Source organism: Medicago truncatula, chromosome 7 (genome assembly GCF_003473485.1).
Source record: "Medicago truncatula cultivar Jemalong A17 chromosome 7, MtrunA17r5.0-ANR, whole genome shotgun sequence".
NCBI lineage: Eukaryota > Viridiplantae > Streptophyta > Magnoliopsida > Fabales > Fabaceae > Medicago > Medicago truncatula.
The window spans coordinates 7016378-7029792 of NC_053048.1; positions in this window are offsets into that span (position 1 = coordinate 7016378).

Here is a 13415-nt window from a genome sequence, read left to right on the forward strand (position 1 = left end):
GTACCTCTAATATGCACCCAAAAAAGAGGTTTAGTGGTGGACCTCTTCAATTCTATTAGCTATAAAAGGTTAACATACTCCTTTTTTTGGCATAAATATATCATTTTAAAAAAATTATTAACCTAATGTTACATATAAAATTCAAGAGGTTCACCATTTAAAAGTCTTTTTTTGAAGTGCATATAAAATTCAGGAGTATATTTTAGGACTTATATGAGTGAAAAATAAAGGAAATGAAAGAGAGTATATTTTAGGACTTATATCAAGTGTCTTGCGACCTTTTTTGCATGTCTCTTTAATGGCTGATTGTGATGCGAAGTACGCAAGAGGACAATAAAACAGAATATGCTTCATTCATTATTACATCCGTTTTCTGTTATTTTTGTGTTTATGCATTTCATAAAGATTTTCTAACACTCCATCATTTAATAGTCTTGTGCTCCTATATGAAGTTCTAACAAAAATAACAAGATATTAAGAAAAAATATTGAAGTAATATATTTGTATGAAATATGATTTAGTTTAATAGGGTTTAGTGGTTGTTCGCGCCGGTGGTCGTGTAGATTCATATTTTGCTTGATTTGGTGGAAGACCCCCTCCGGGGTCACTGTGTGTTCGTTATTGTTGTTTTCTGTTGTGGGGTGGTGTGTTGGTGGTGTTTCAGTTGAGGTGGAGGTGGTAGCTTTGAGTGGGGGTTCGGTCGTGGTTTTTTGGACTCGAATTTGGTATCTGAAAGGTTGGCGGACGGGAGCTACATTGGGGGTGGTTGGTGTTATTTAGGTGAGGAGGCAGGTGTTTGTTGGGGTGATTTCTTTTGGAGATAGCCTCTATTACACGGGTCCATGATCGTCGTCGCTAGCTCTTGTTTGCATTTATGGGTTGTTAAGGTGTTTGGAGGGTGCGTCCGTTGCGATGAGCCTTTTCCTTTTGATCTATGGTGTACCGGAGGCGAGGGGTGCCCTGCTGATTTGGTTCTAAAGTCTGGTGGGCCGATCACTTTTGATTCGAGATCGGGAGTCAGCTCTTTGGCTTAAGTTGGTTTTTGGGCTTTTGTTTTGTGCTCTTTCGGTGGATCGGAGGTTGAGAGGTTGTGGAACCTGCATGTGGCTCAGCTTGGGTGTTGAAGTCTGGGAGTTTTATTTTGAGGGGTGCTATTTGGAGGTGAGTAGTGACGATGAGTGGTTGTGGATACTGTGTTTTCAGTGTTTTGTTTCTGTTAAGGTGTCCGTCTTAGGGGGGTGATGTGTTTAGGTGGCTTTATCTTCAGGGGTTTTGTTTGGTGGTTATGGTGTACCGTCTATATGTGGCACCATTTGTATCTTGTTTCGTCCATTCCTTGCATCTTGCGGGGATGGCGTTTAATAATATTTGCTGATTAAAAAAAAATGTTTTAGTTTAATAGGAGAGGTTCACCATTTAAAACAAAAAAGTGTATGAACGACTATTGTTAGTTTTTAGGCGAACCGAATTCATATCGAAATTCATACTCTGAAAGTGGGTTGGGATGTTACAAACGGTATCAGAGCATACCTCTTTCAATACGATATGGTTTGAGGACAAACGAAACAGAAGTTGGTGGGCATGTAACACCTAAGACTGATGAGGGCGGGGGGGTGGTCATCGATGCACAAGACATGACAACGAGCGGCTACTGATAGCTTCTATGCAAATCGAATTCACATCGAAATGAGAGAAATCGTGCAGATATGAGATTGCATGATTGAAAGAAGACTTATAAAAATTGTTTGGTACTACCTATATCAACAAAAGATACATCTTCCTTTTGGTAGGCAAAACATAAAAACTTTATAGTTAAGTGTGCTTGACTTGAAGCAAATTTAGGATGAGAGACATTATATTCTAGAAAGTCCTATGTAAAGCATTTGAGTGACTTGTAAAAAAAAACATTTGAGTGAAGACAAAACATATTGATAAAGACTTCTATTAGTTTATAGGATCGATCGAACATCATAAAAGTCGTCAATCATAAAAGTCGTCTGCGATATTACATAACATAAATTATATTTGTTTTGAGAGGAACGTAAATTATACACCCTCCGGTCACTAATATAAACAAAAGTTTGATTTTTAGCTTCATTCATTAAATGACGTATTACACAATGAATGAAGCTAAAAATCAAACTTTTGTTTATATTAGTGATCGAATGGTGTATTACACAACGTTAAAATGTAAATGTTTTTCTCATACAAAAAAAAAAAACGTTAAAATGTAAATGTATCAATTTAATTCAAACCGTTCCCCTCAAAAACAAAAAGAAAAACAAACGGTATATAATGGGAATTGATTGAAAGTTATTTTTTTTGGAGATAGTAACTCAAACAGAATCAAACCATACATTATTTTAATGTTTTTTTTTTCAAATGTATTTTCATCTCAAAATCAATTCAGATCAAACCATGAGCATCTACTCTTAAATTTTCAAATTAAAGCTGGAAATTATTTTTGTTTAATGTATTTGGGATAAGCTTAGTATAATTATTTTGGGTATACAATGAGTATATGGATGAACGCGCATGGAGAGAAGTGGGACAAACCAGCTCGGTTGGCAACCAAATCGAATATTGCTTTGCTTTGTCTTAAGGAAGTCAAAAAGTACGGCGCTATCATAAACAACCGACAAATTTTGTGATGAATAAAACATAAAGTTAGATATTTTTTTAGGAAAAATAAAGTTAAACATGTAGGTTAAAGTGGCACTGGCTACTGTACGCAAGCTAAATGGGTCATATACGGTGCATGACCTTAATTTTATTTTATTTTTGCAAAATGAATTTGACTCATTAGATATACTTTTAATCTAATGAATGGTTGTAATCTCTTGGATTTTGACCTGCTAGCATTTTATTATTTAAATATATATTGATTTTAACAAATGCAATTGAATTTAATAAAAGGGTGTTTTAAGTAATTTAATTGTAATAAATTGATCTCTTAAATTTTTTTGGTACTACTTAGGTCATTTAAGTTAATCAATTTATTCGGAGCCTAAAAATCATAATTAAATAACTTAAAAACCTAAATGTTGGAACATGGCTCCGTTTAGCGTGCGCTATGCTGATGGGTCTCGCACGCTGGGAGATGTGGATTACCAAAGTTTTTTTTTTTTTTTGGAGTGGATTGCCAAAGTTTGTAGGTTGCTTTACTGTGCACTACCTGTTCGAGCCGGTTGATAGCTATTAAACAATTATAAAAGCCACTTTTTTTTTATTAATTGTTATGTGCACGGCCTATTTGAACATATTAATTCATTCGAAATGCACCAAGAAAATAAAAATAAAAAACATAGTATTTATAATTAAATGATCACTAGTTTGTATATATTTCGTCAAGTAATAGTTTGTATGTATTTAATTCCATATTAAAAAAAATGTATTTAATTCCATATTAATCACGTATATAACATAATTGGAAGACCCTTTAAAAAAATTACAGATTATTATTACTTGAATATCATATAACGTGGCCAGTTATAATTTAATAAAAGGGTTTATCTAACATGTGCAGGGCCGTCTTAACAAATTCATAGGCCCGGTTTTAATTTTATAAGGGATGCAAAAAAAAAAAAAATCTGGGCCCCAAAAAAATAAATAAGTTATTTTAAAAAAAAAATATTAAAAATCACACTTTGGTGAGTCTTGAACACATGACCTCACACTCAACAAAAAGTGGCCACGCCACTAAAGCAAGCTATACAAATTGAATTAATTTGCTTTTAATAGATATATAACCATTATTTTCGTGGCTTACATATAAAAAAAAATATTTTGGGCCCCAAAAAATTGGAGGCCCGGTGTCGTCGCCCAGCCTCGACGGGCTATGGGCCGGCCCTGAACATGTGTAAGATTGCAAATGTTAAAGTAACTAAAAATTAATTTTTTTATTAAAAAATAACAATTATTTATTAAAAAATAAATATTTATTATTAAATACACAAGTTTTAATACAAATTTAATTTTTTTAAAACTTTTTAATATGTGCAAATTTGCACATGATAGAAAAACCTTTAAATAAAATATTTGGAATAAAGAAAAATTTGAAACATAAAATGATAGCTAGTCTTTAGAAAATTCTCAGAAAATGATAGCTAGTCTTTAGAAGATTCTCATATTAGGATAGTTAGTCTTTGTAACAAAAGTTTGTTTTGAAAGATTCTCATAGAATAATAGTTAGTCTTTAGAAGATTCTTATAGAACATATGTTAATCTTAAGAAGATTCTCAAAGAATAGAAGTTAGTCTTAAGAATATTTTCTTAGTTCTTAAGAAGACTCATAGAACGGAAGTTAGTCTTTTGAGGATTCTTAGGGAACGAAACCTTAGTTCTTAGGAAGATTCTCAGAGAACGGAATCTTAGTTCTTAAAAAGATTCTCATTAAACGGAAGTCAGTCTTAGAAAGATTCCCAAAGATCGAAATCTTAATTCTTAGCAAGATTCTCATTGAATGAAATCTTAGTTCCTAGGAAGATTTCCATTGAACAGAAGTTACTATTAGGAAGATTCTTAGAGAATGGAATCTAAGTTCTTAGGAAGATTCTCATTTTTTTTTAAGGATAATGGAATCTTAGTTGTAGTAAGATTCTCATTATTATTTTGTTCATTGTTTTTAGGGTTAAATATGTTTTTAGTCCCTATAAAATTGGGACCTTTTAAGTTTAGTTCTTACTTAATTTTAATAGTTCTTTTAGTCCTTAAAATAAATTTTTCCAATCAGTATTAGTCCCTCCTCAATTCAAATTTGTTTAATTTATGTTTAAACTCTTGAGTTTTTGAACAATTTTTCGCAGACGTGTTAAGAACATTACTAAAAGTTCATCTCCAAAAAATTGTTGCAAAATTTGATTTCTACGTCCAGAATTTGTTAATTTTATCTTTAACTTTTGTCATTTTAAAAAATTTATATTTAATTCGTTTCATGTTAAAAAATTCTAAATTTTAGTAAATGAACCTTTCCTAGTGTTATAAACTTGTCATAAAAAAATCGTTCAAAAATTTAAGAGTTTAAGGATAATTAAACAAACTTTGTCGTAACAAGGACTAAAATTAGAAGTAATTTTTTTTGGCTAAAATATGGTTTTGGTCCCTGCAAATATGCCTCGTTTTGGTTTTGGTCCTTGGCTCCACTTTTGTGATGATTTGCACACGTGACACATGATGACTGAACCCATTTATTAGAGAAATAGTCCCTGCAAAATCTTTTGATTTTGAAAAAGGTCTCTGCAAAATATTTTACAGGGACCAAAAACAACAATTTTTTTACATGGACTAAAACCAAAACAAGGCATATTTGCAGGGACCAAAACCATATTTTAACCTTTTTTTTTTGTAGGACTAAAAAACCTATTAAAATTAAGTAAGGACTAAACTTAGAAGTTCTCAATTTTATATGGACCAAAAACATAATTAACCCTTGTTTTTATTGAGAATAATTATAAAACATTTCTCATAAAAAAAATTTAAAAAAAATCCTTTTTCAAGAACAATTAAGCCTTAAGATATTTAATTGTAACAATTTTGTCCTTTAAATATTTTTCGTATCATTTAGGTTTTTAAGTTATTTAATTATGACTTTTAGGCTCCGAATAACTTATATTTTTGAAGGACCAACTTATTACAATTGATTAACTTAAATGACCTAAGTGGTACCAAAAAAACTTAAAGGATCAATTTATTACAATTAAATTACTTAAAACACCATTTTATTAAATTCAATTGCATTTGTTAAAATCAATATATATTTAAATAATAAAATGCTAGCAGGTCAAAATCCAAGAGAATACAACCATTCATTAGATTAAAAGTATATCTAATGGGTCAAATTCATTCTGCAAAAAAAAAAAAATTAAGGTCATGCAAGGTACATGACCCATTTAGCTTGCGTACCGTAGCCAGAGCCTTGGAACATTGGTGTAAAGTTGAAAAAACTTGGAAGATTAAAATAAGATTTTGAGTTAGTGTGGTGTGAATTAAAAAAAAAAAAAAAAATCTACTACACATATATAAAATAAATATTTTTTAACTAGTGAAAAATATTTAATATTCCTTATACAAAGAACCCTGCCGTCTAGCGCGGCTGCGCCGCGCTACCCGTGCTGTAGCACGGGTATCTCGACTAGTTCCACATAAAATATAACATATATTAGTAGTGTTTAAATTGTATTATTTAATTTTAAATACTTGATAAAGCTAAAAATAATAGTCATTATTATTTTTATTCGTGGATATCATTTCCCATAAATTTAGTTTATATTTGTTGTGATAAGAATAAAAATTTAACTGAATTTTCTATCTTTCTTTCATTCATATCCAATGAATTTGTTTCCTCCCCTTTTGTGGATTTGTTTCTTGTTGATCTTGTCTCCATGTGTTGTTGAACTAGTGATTAAGTTTCATTTTGATATTATCCATTAGAGTAACAGATGCTGCAACGTAACTTTATCTAAAATAGTTACAAAATCTCTATATAATTATAGGACTCCCCTCAGTTCAAAAAAACACACCAAAGAATTATATTGAGTTGTCGAGAACTCTTTGTCTCTTCAGTTTGTGTTATCGAGTTATTCTTATCCTCATCTCTCTTTTTTTGTCCCTTCGAAATTAAGAGTGTTTTTAAGGTCTTAGTCTCTATACGGTATAATGTTCATTCGTAATTAAGAAAGGTCTTAAGTACTTTTAAGACCATAGTCTTATTTTAGAATAATAATGTCATGTCATAATTAATAATGATCTTAACAACATATAATTATCTTTCGATATTTTTCTACTTTTGGAGGAGTTAAAAATTATAATGGCGGTATCACCATATTTTAGTGGTCGAAGTACATATTTTGGAGAAATTAAAAGTCAGAATAGTCGAAACACCATATTTGAATGGTCTTGGTACCATAATAGAATGGTTATAGTACCATATAATAATGGTTTCAGTATTAAATTCGAGTGGCCTTAATAGCCATATTTGAGGGTGTAATTCTCAAACGATTTTCTACAATGTAGTAGTTAATCACACAGTTATAACTGAACTTGTTTTATCCTGAAGGCGGCGTGGTTGATAGTCTGCCTTGCACAATTTTAGACAGTGCCACAAAACGTCTTAGTAGATAAAAATTATTTTTTTAAAATAGATTTGGAAATCCAAAATACAACAATTTGAAAATCCAAAAACTACACTTAAACTAGTAAGTAATGGATTATATGCATGTGATTGTATGTAGATTTTCTTCTCTAATGCATTTAATTAATTCAAAATAAAAATGCAATAGAGAATAACCGAAAGAATATGGTTTAATGATAAAAGGATATATTTTAAAGGGTTAATAGGCTTTTACCCCCTGCCATTTGGTGGTATTTTGGTATACTCCCTGTAAAAAAAACTTGGAGATTCCCCCTATAAAATGAAGATTCTTTGGTTTTCAACCACACTTTTCACTTTGAAAATTTCTAAATCGTTTTAATTGTTTTCCCAACTTTTAACTTTTATATTTACTGTTGTGGCAAATGATTCACTCCCTTCGTCCCATTTTAAGTGAGTCTATTGTTCATTTCACACATATATGTATAAGTGAATGAGAGAGATAAATGATTTTGAGTGTTTTTTTCCTTCAAATATTGGTCAATTCTCCATTATCATAAATGCAAAGTAGAATATATTGAATTAAGAGTAATGAACGTAATATTAATTATAGTTATAATTGAAAAAGAGTTATTAATATTGTATTTAAAAGTGAAATGAGTCAATTATTTAAGATTTTTTTTTTTTTTTTTGCAGATGACTCCTTATTATTGGACGGAGGGAGTATTTTAGTTTCCTAGCATCAGGGAGATACACTGTTCATACTCTTATGCGTGATTTATACAATAATTTTATGCAAGCTAAAAAAATTGTAAATAAAAGAGAGAGAAACTATTACTTTTGCTAAATTAACCTTATATGTTTACTTGAGACTAATGCAAATGATATTCATTTTGTATCCTTTTTATGGATAGAGACAAACACAAACTTTATGACAACAATGGAAACGGGCTAAGTAAAAGGAAGAAAAGGAAGTTATTTTCATAGTGGAAAATCGAAACATTTCAAGGGTGATTGTTGGCTCTTTAAGAAAAACAAAGAAAAACTCTAGTCCACAAAAGGATCATCTTATTGCATAGAAGTGATGTTGTGAATCCCCGAGCCTCCAAGGCCGGATCGAACCACACCAATACAAAGAATAATGATGTGTGGAGCGACGGAGAGTGGTAACCACCAAACAAAGTTTATTGTGCAAGCAAGAAACAACAAAACACCACCTAGATCTAATCTAGGAACCAAGTGTGAAACACAAAGCAACAATCACAAGAAAAACAAGGAGGGAAGAAGAAAACAATAAACACAAAGAGATTGTTCACCCAGTTCGGTCCAAACTTGACCTACTCTGGAGGAGAGTTTGTACTCTCCAATCCACTATCAAATGAGTTCTTTACAAAAGGGATACAAGAGGTTACAAGAAATTAGCTTGACAAGTTCACTATGAACAAACCCTAATTTCTACCCATTTCCCAATCTCACCAAGACACTCAATGATTCTCTCTACAAGGTGTTTCCCATGTTTTCAACCCAAGAGATACTCTAATCAAAGAACCCTAAACCCTAGAGCTTCCCCTTTGATTTCCCAAGTCTCTCTCTTCCAACCTCTCTCTTCAAATCTGCACAAGAACACTTAAGTACTAGTCTTCCTCTGTTCCAATCGTGTCACGATTTTCCCAATCGTGTCACGATTTGCGTCCGTCCCAAGGAACGACCAGTCCTTATCAAGGATACTTAACGAGCAAGTTTCTGGATCGTGTCACGATTTTCCCAAATCGTGCCACGATTTGCACCCCTGCAACCCTAGCTCACGGCATCCGAAATCGTGTCACGATCCCAAAATCGTGTCACGATTTCCCTGTTCTTCCAGACCACAAATTTGAAGACAATCTCAACATTTCTCCACCTTGACTTCTAATTTGGTGATGATGCCACTTTAACCATCAACCACCCCTTTCTTTTCCCTTGCATCCAACTCTACACCAAGTTGCTCCACAAGTCTTCATTTTTTACCAAACCATCTTCAACCACGGAACGTCTCCCGCCTCCTCGAAGATCACCTTGCATCCGATCACCCTTGGCCTTTTAGGTAATCACACAAGCCACCCCATACATTCTTCAAACCCCGGAAGACCATCCGTCCTCATGAAGAATCCACATGCTCACAACTAGAGCATAAACTCCCAAAGCCTCCATAACCGTACCATTCCCGGAGTCACCAACTCCACCTCAAGTTGAGCTTTCTCTACCTCAACTTCCAAATGCGTACATCCACTATGCTTCCGCCTTGCCACTCCACCTCAAAGGTTGATCACGAGTATTGTTCACACCGCCTCTCCAGACTAACCATGAGTATTCTCACCACCGCCTCTCCAGGCTGACGTTGAGTGTTTAACGTCTCTCCAGACGAACCACACCGTCTACAAGGAATCAACTCCAAGGTGAGAACCCTCACCTTCACCTTCTTCCCAACAACTCACCATCAAAGCACCCGCATCTCCATACTCCTCGGACACAACTTGCGCGGAGCTATCATCTTCCTCCGGACAATCCCTCTTGAAGTGTCCCAACTTGTGACACTTAAAGCACTTATACTTATCCTTGTTTCCGCTCTTTGAGCTTCCTCGGCTGCCTCTACCTCCACCATTTCCTTTTGACACACTAAGGCCTTCACTGTTTTCATCCGCTCTCAAGTCCTTGGACTTGGTCAACTCCTTGGTTCTTAAAGCCGCTTGAACTTCTTCCAAGGTGACAGTGCCTTCTTTGCCATAGAGCATGGTATCCTTAAAGGATTCAAATGACCTCGGTAGTGCGCAATACAAGAGTATAGCCTTGTCTTCGTCCTCAAGTTGCACCTCAATGTTCTCCAAATCGTCGAGGATCTTGTTGAACTCCGCCAATTGCTCCATCACGGTCTTTGACTCCACCATCTTGAATGAGTAGAGTTGTTGCTTAAGGAATTGCCTATGAGCCAACGACTTGGTCATATACAACGATTCCAACTTAGACCATATCGATGCCGCGGTTGGTTCCTTCGCGACATCCCTCAAAACTTTGTCCCCGAGGCACAAGACAATGGCGCTCCTTGCCTTGTCCACCATCTCGGTCTTCTCCTCTTGTGATATGGTGTCTGGCAACGCACCTTCACCCTTCAAAGCTTTCTCACACTTCTGTTGAATCAACACCGCTTGCATCTTCACCTTCCACAACCCAAAATCGTTGAGCCCGGTGAACTTCTCAATATCCCACTTTGAACCCATGGTACACACTAAACCAAATCACTACCGTTGCCCCACGGTGGGCGCCAATTGTTGTGAATCCCCGAGCCTCCAAGGCCGGATCGAACCACACCAATACAAAGAATAATGATGTGTGGAGCGACGGAGAGTGGTAACCACCAAACAAAGTTTATTGTGCAAGCAAGAAACAACAAAACACCACCTAGATCTAATCTAGGAACCAAGTGTGAAACACAAAGCAACAATCACAAGATAAACAAGGAGGGAAGAAGAAAACAATAAACACAAAGAGATTGTTCACCCAGTTCGGTCCAAACTTGACCTACTCTGGAGGAGAGTTTGTACTCTCCAATCCACTATCAAATGAGTTCTTTACAAAAGGGATACAAGAGGTTACAAGAAATTAGCTTGACAAGTTCACTATGAACAAACCCTAATTTCTACCCCTTTCCCAATCTCACCAAGACACTCAATGATTCTCTCTACAAGGTGTTTCCCATGTTTTCAACCCAAGAGATACTCTAATCAAAGAACCCTAAACCCTAGAGCTTCCCCTTTGATTTCCCAAGTCTCTCTCTTCCAACCTCTCTTCAAATCTGCACAAGAACACTTAAGTACTAGTCTTCCTCTGTTCCAATCGTGTCACGATTTTCCCAATCGTGTCACGATTTGCGTCCGTCCCAAGGAACGACCAGTCCTTATCAAGGATACTTAACGAGCAAGTTTCTGGATCGTGTCACGATTTTCCCAAATCGTGCCACGATTTGCACCCCTGCAACCCTAGCTCACGGCATCCGAAATCGTGTCACGATCCCAAAATCGTGTCACGATTTCCCTGTTTTTCCAGACCACAAATTTGAAGACAATCTCAACAAGTGACTATTAAAATATGTAGATATAGAAATTTGACTATTATTATTGTAACTGATTAGCAGAATCACGAGTAGATACTTGGATTGTGTGTGTATAGGAAATGGTTGAGTTGGAGTAGAAGTTAGATTGTTCTTGGGTGGAGTGGTATAGGTTTGGGATGGAAGGAAGGGTGTATCATTATCCAAAAAATTATAACCAACCGTTGTAGGAACATTTGAATTAGTCAAAAGGAATGTATTTTCTTCAAAAATAACATGTCGGAAAATAAATATTTTACGGCTAGATTACTTGTAACGTTTATGTCCTCTATGATTTGATGGATATCCTAAGAAGATATAAGGTGTTCAACGAGGTTGTAACTTATTTCTAAAGGTTGAAGAAATGAAAGGGTAGCTGAGACATCCAAAGATTCAAAGATGAGAATGGTACAAATCTTTTTGATAGAGTATTTTAGTGCATGATTAGAGGGAAAACTTTCTATTTGGGATAATATTATGTAGGTAGAGAGGCATGGGCAAGAAGGGTACAAATGGTGTTGTTGATGGTACATATTTTTGTTTTGACTTTTCTATTTTGCGGGGATGTGTAAGGACAAGAAAATCTAAAAGACATTCAAATTTGTTCACAAAATTTATTCAATATAGTGTTATCATATTCTTTGTCATTGTCACATTGAAAATATTTAATTTCCTTTTCAAATTGTTTTAATATGAGCTCTAAATTGATGGAAAATGGAATGAACTTGAGATTATGTATGAAGTGGAAAAGTCCATAAAAAATATGTGTAATCATCGAGAAACAACACTTAGTAATGATGACATTCTAAACTAAAAATTGGTGAAGTCTAGATATCACTGTGCATAATATAAAAAGGCATAACAATAATAGACAGAGAGCAAAAAATCAATTACTTTGTCACATCTTCCATTTTTTAATACCTATATTTTAAAATTAACGATAAGATATAGAAAAAGAATGTTACGATAAAATACCAATGTCAGACTAATTTATACTAGTAATAACCATTTAACTAAAAGTCACTCATAGTTTTGTTAGAGTGGTTTTGCGTCATGCTAGTTTCCATATTCATATTAGGATTCCATCTTGTATATCTACTATTATTTTGAATGAAATGCAATAAGTTTCTTCTTGTCAAAAAAAAAACCATTTAACTAAAAAAAAGTTTGTAAATAGCAACGCCTCTAATTTTATTCTTTTTATAATTAAATAAGAAATATTTTAATTTTTATATTTACAACTTTAGAAGTAATCATTATTATTAAAGTTGAATATTTTTAATAAATTGATGAATATGATTGATTGAGAAAATACAAATATTTACACTATGTCATTTGATTGTACACACATTAACACTGTGTCATTATATCACAGATATGAAGTGATATCCAGAAGTCCTAGCTCAACTGGCAAAATGCCAAAATTGTTAGGCCGGATGCCATGACCGGGGTTCGAATTCCAGTACCTTCACTTATGTGTGAATTTATAATGGCTTTGCCATTTCAACTATCTACCAACAAAAAAAAAAAAAAGGGTAACTGACTAGAGTTACCACACTGGTTATATGAATTTAATATGTTCTTGTCGAAGAGCATAATAGTCAACTAGAGTAGGTGTAATGCAAATTCAACGATGGTTGACGATTGTCCTTTGTGGGGGTTTAACTTGCAAAAATACTCTTCGTTTAAGCTAGTGAAATCTCAAGATGTTATGAGGTGATTTATCATAATGAGAATGTGTATATGATTTCAGAATAGCCACTCTATTTATAGACCCTCTAAGCAGATAAGTTGATTCTTCCCTTATAAATCAATAATCAGGCGACCATTGGATCATACAAAGTATTCAGATGTGCTCTAAGCGTATTAAACGATGCATATCTATGTTGGTACATGTGATCGACAGTTGTGGGCGGATGTCCTATCAAGCCTAAGCTGGAAAATGGTCTTTGGGTCTTGAGGATTGAGCTTTGACCTGACCCAAAACAAAATCCATTAATAATCCTTGATGAAAGTTTCTTACCTAACCCTACTAATTTCTCGTGTTCCTCGCAACATTGATGATTATATAATCCAAAAGTGTAAAAACACGTTAAAAACACCCTCGGCGTCCAACGTCCTACAAGATTTCAAATTATATAATCTGAAGGAAGTGTGGAGGGTGGAAAAAGAAACACTCATCCTTGAATTATATATGGGCCTTGA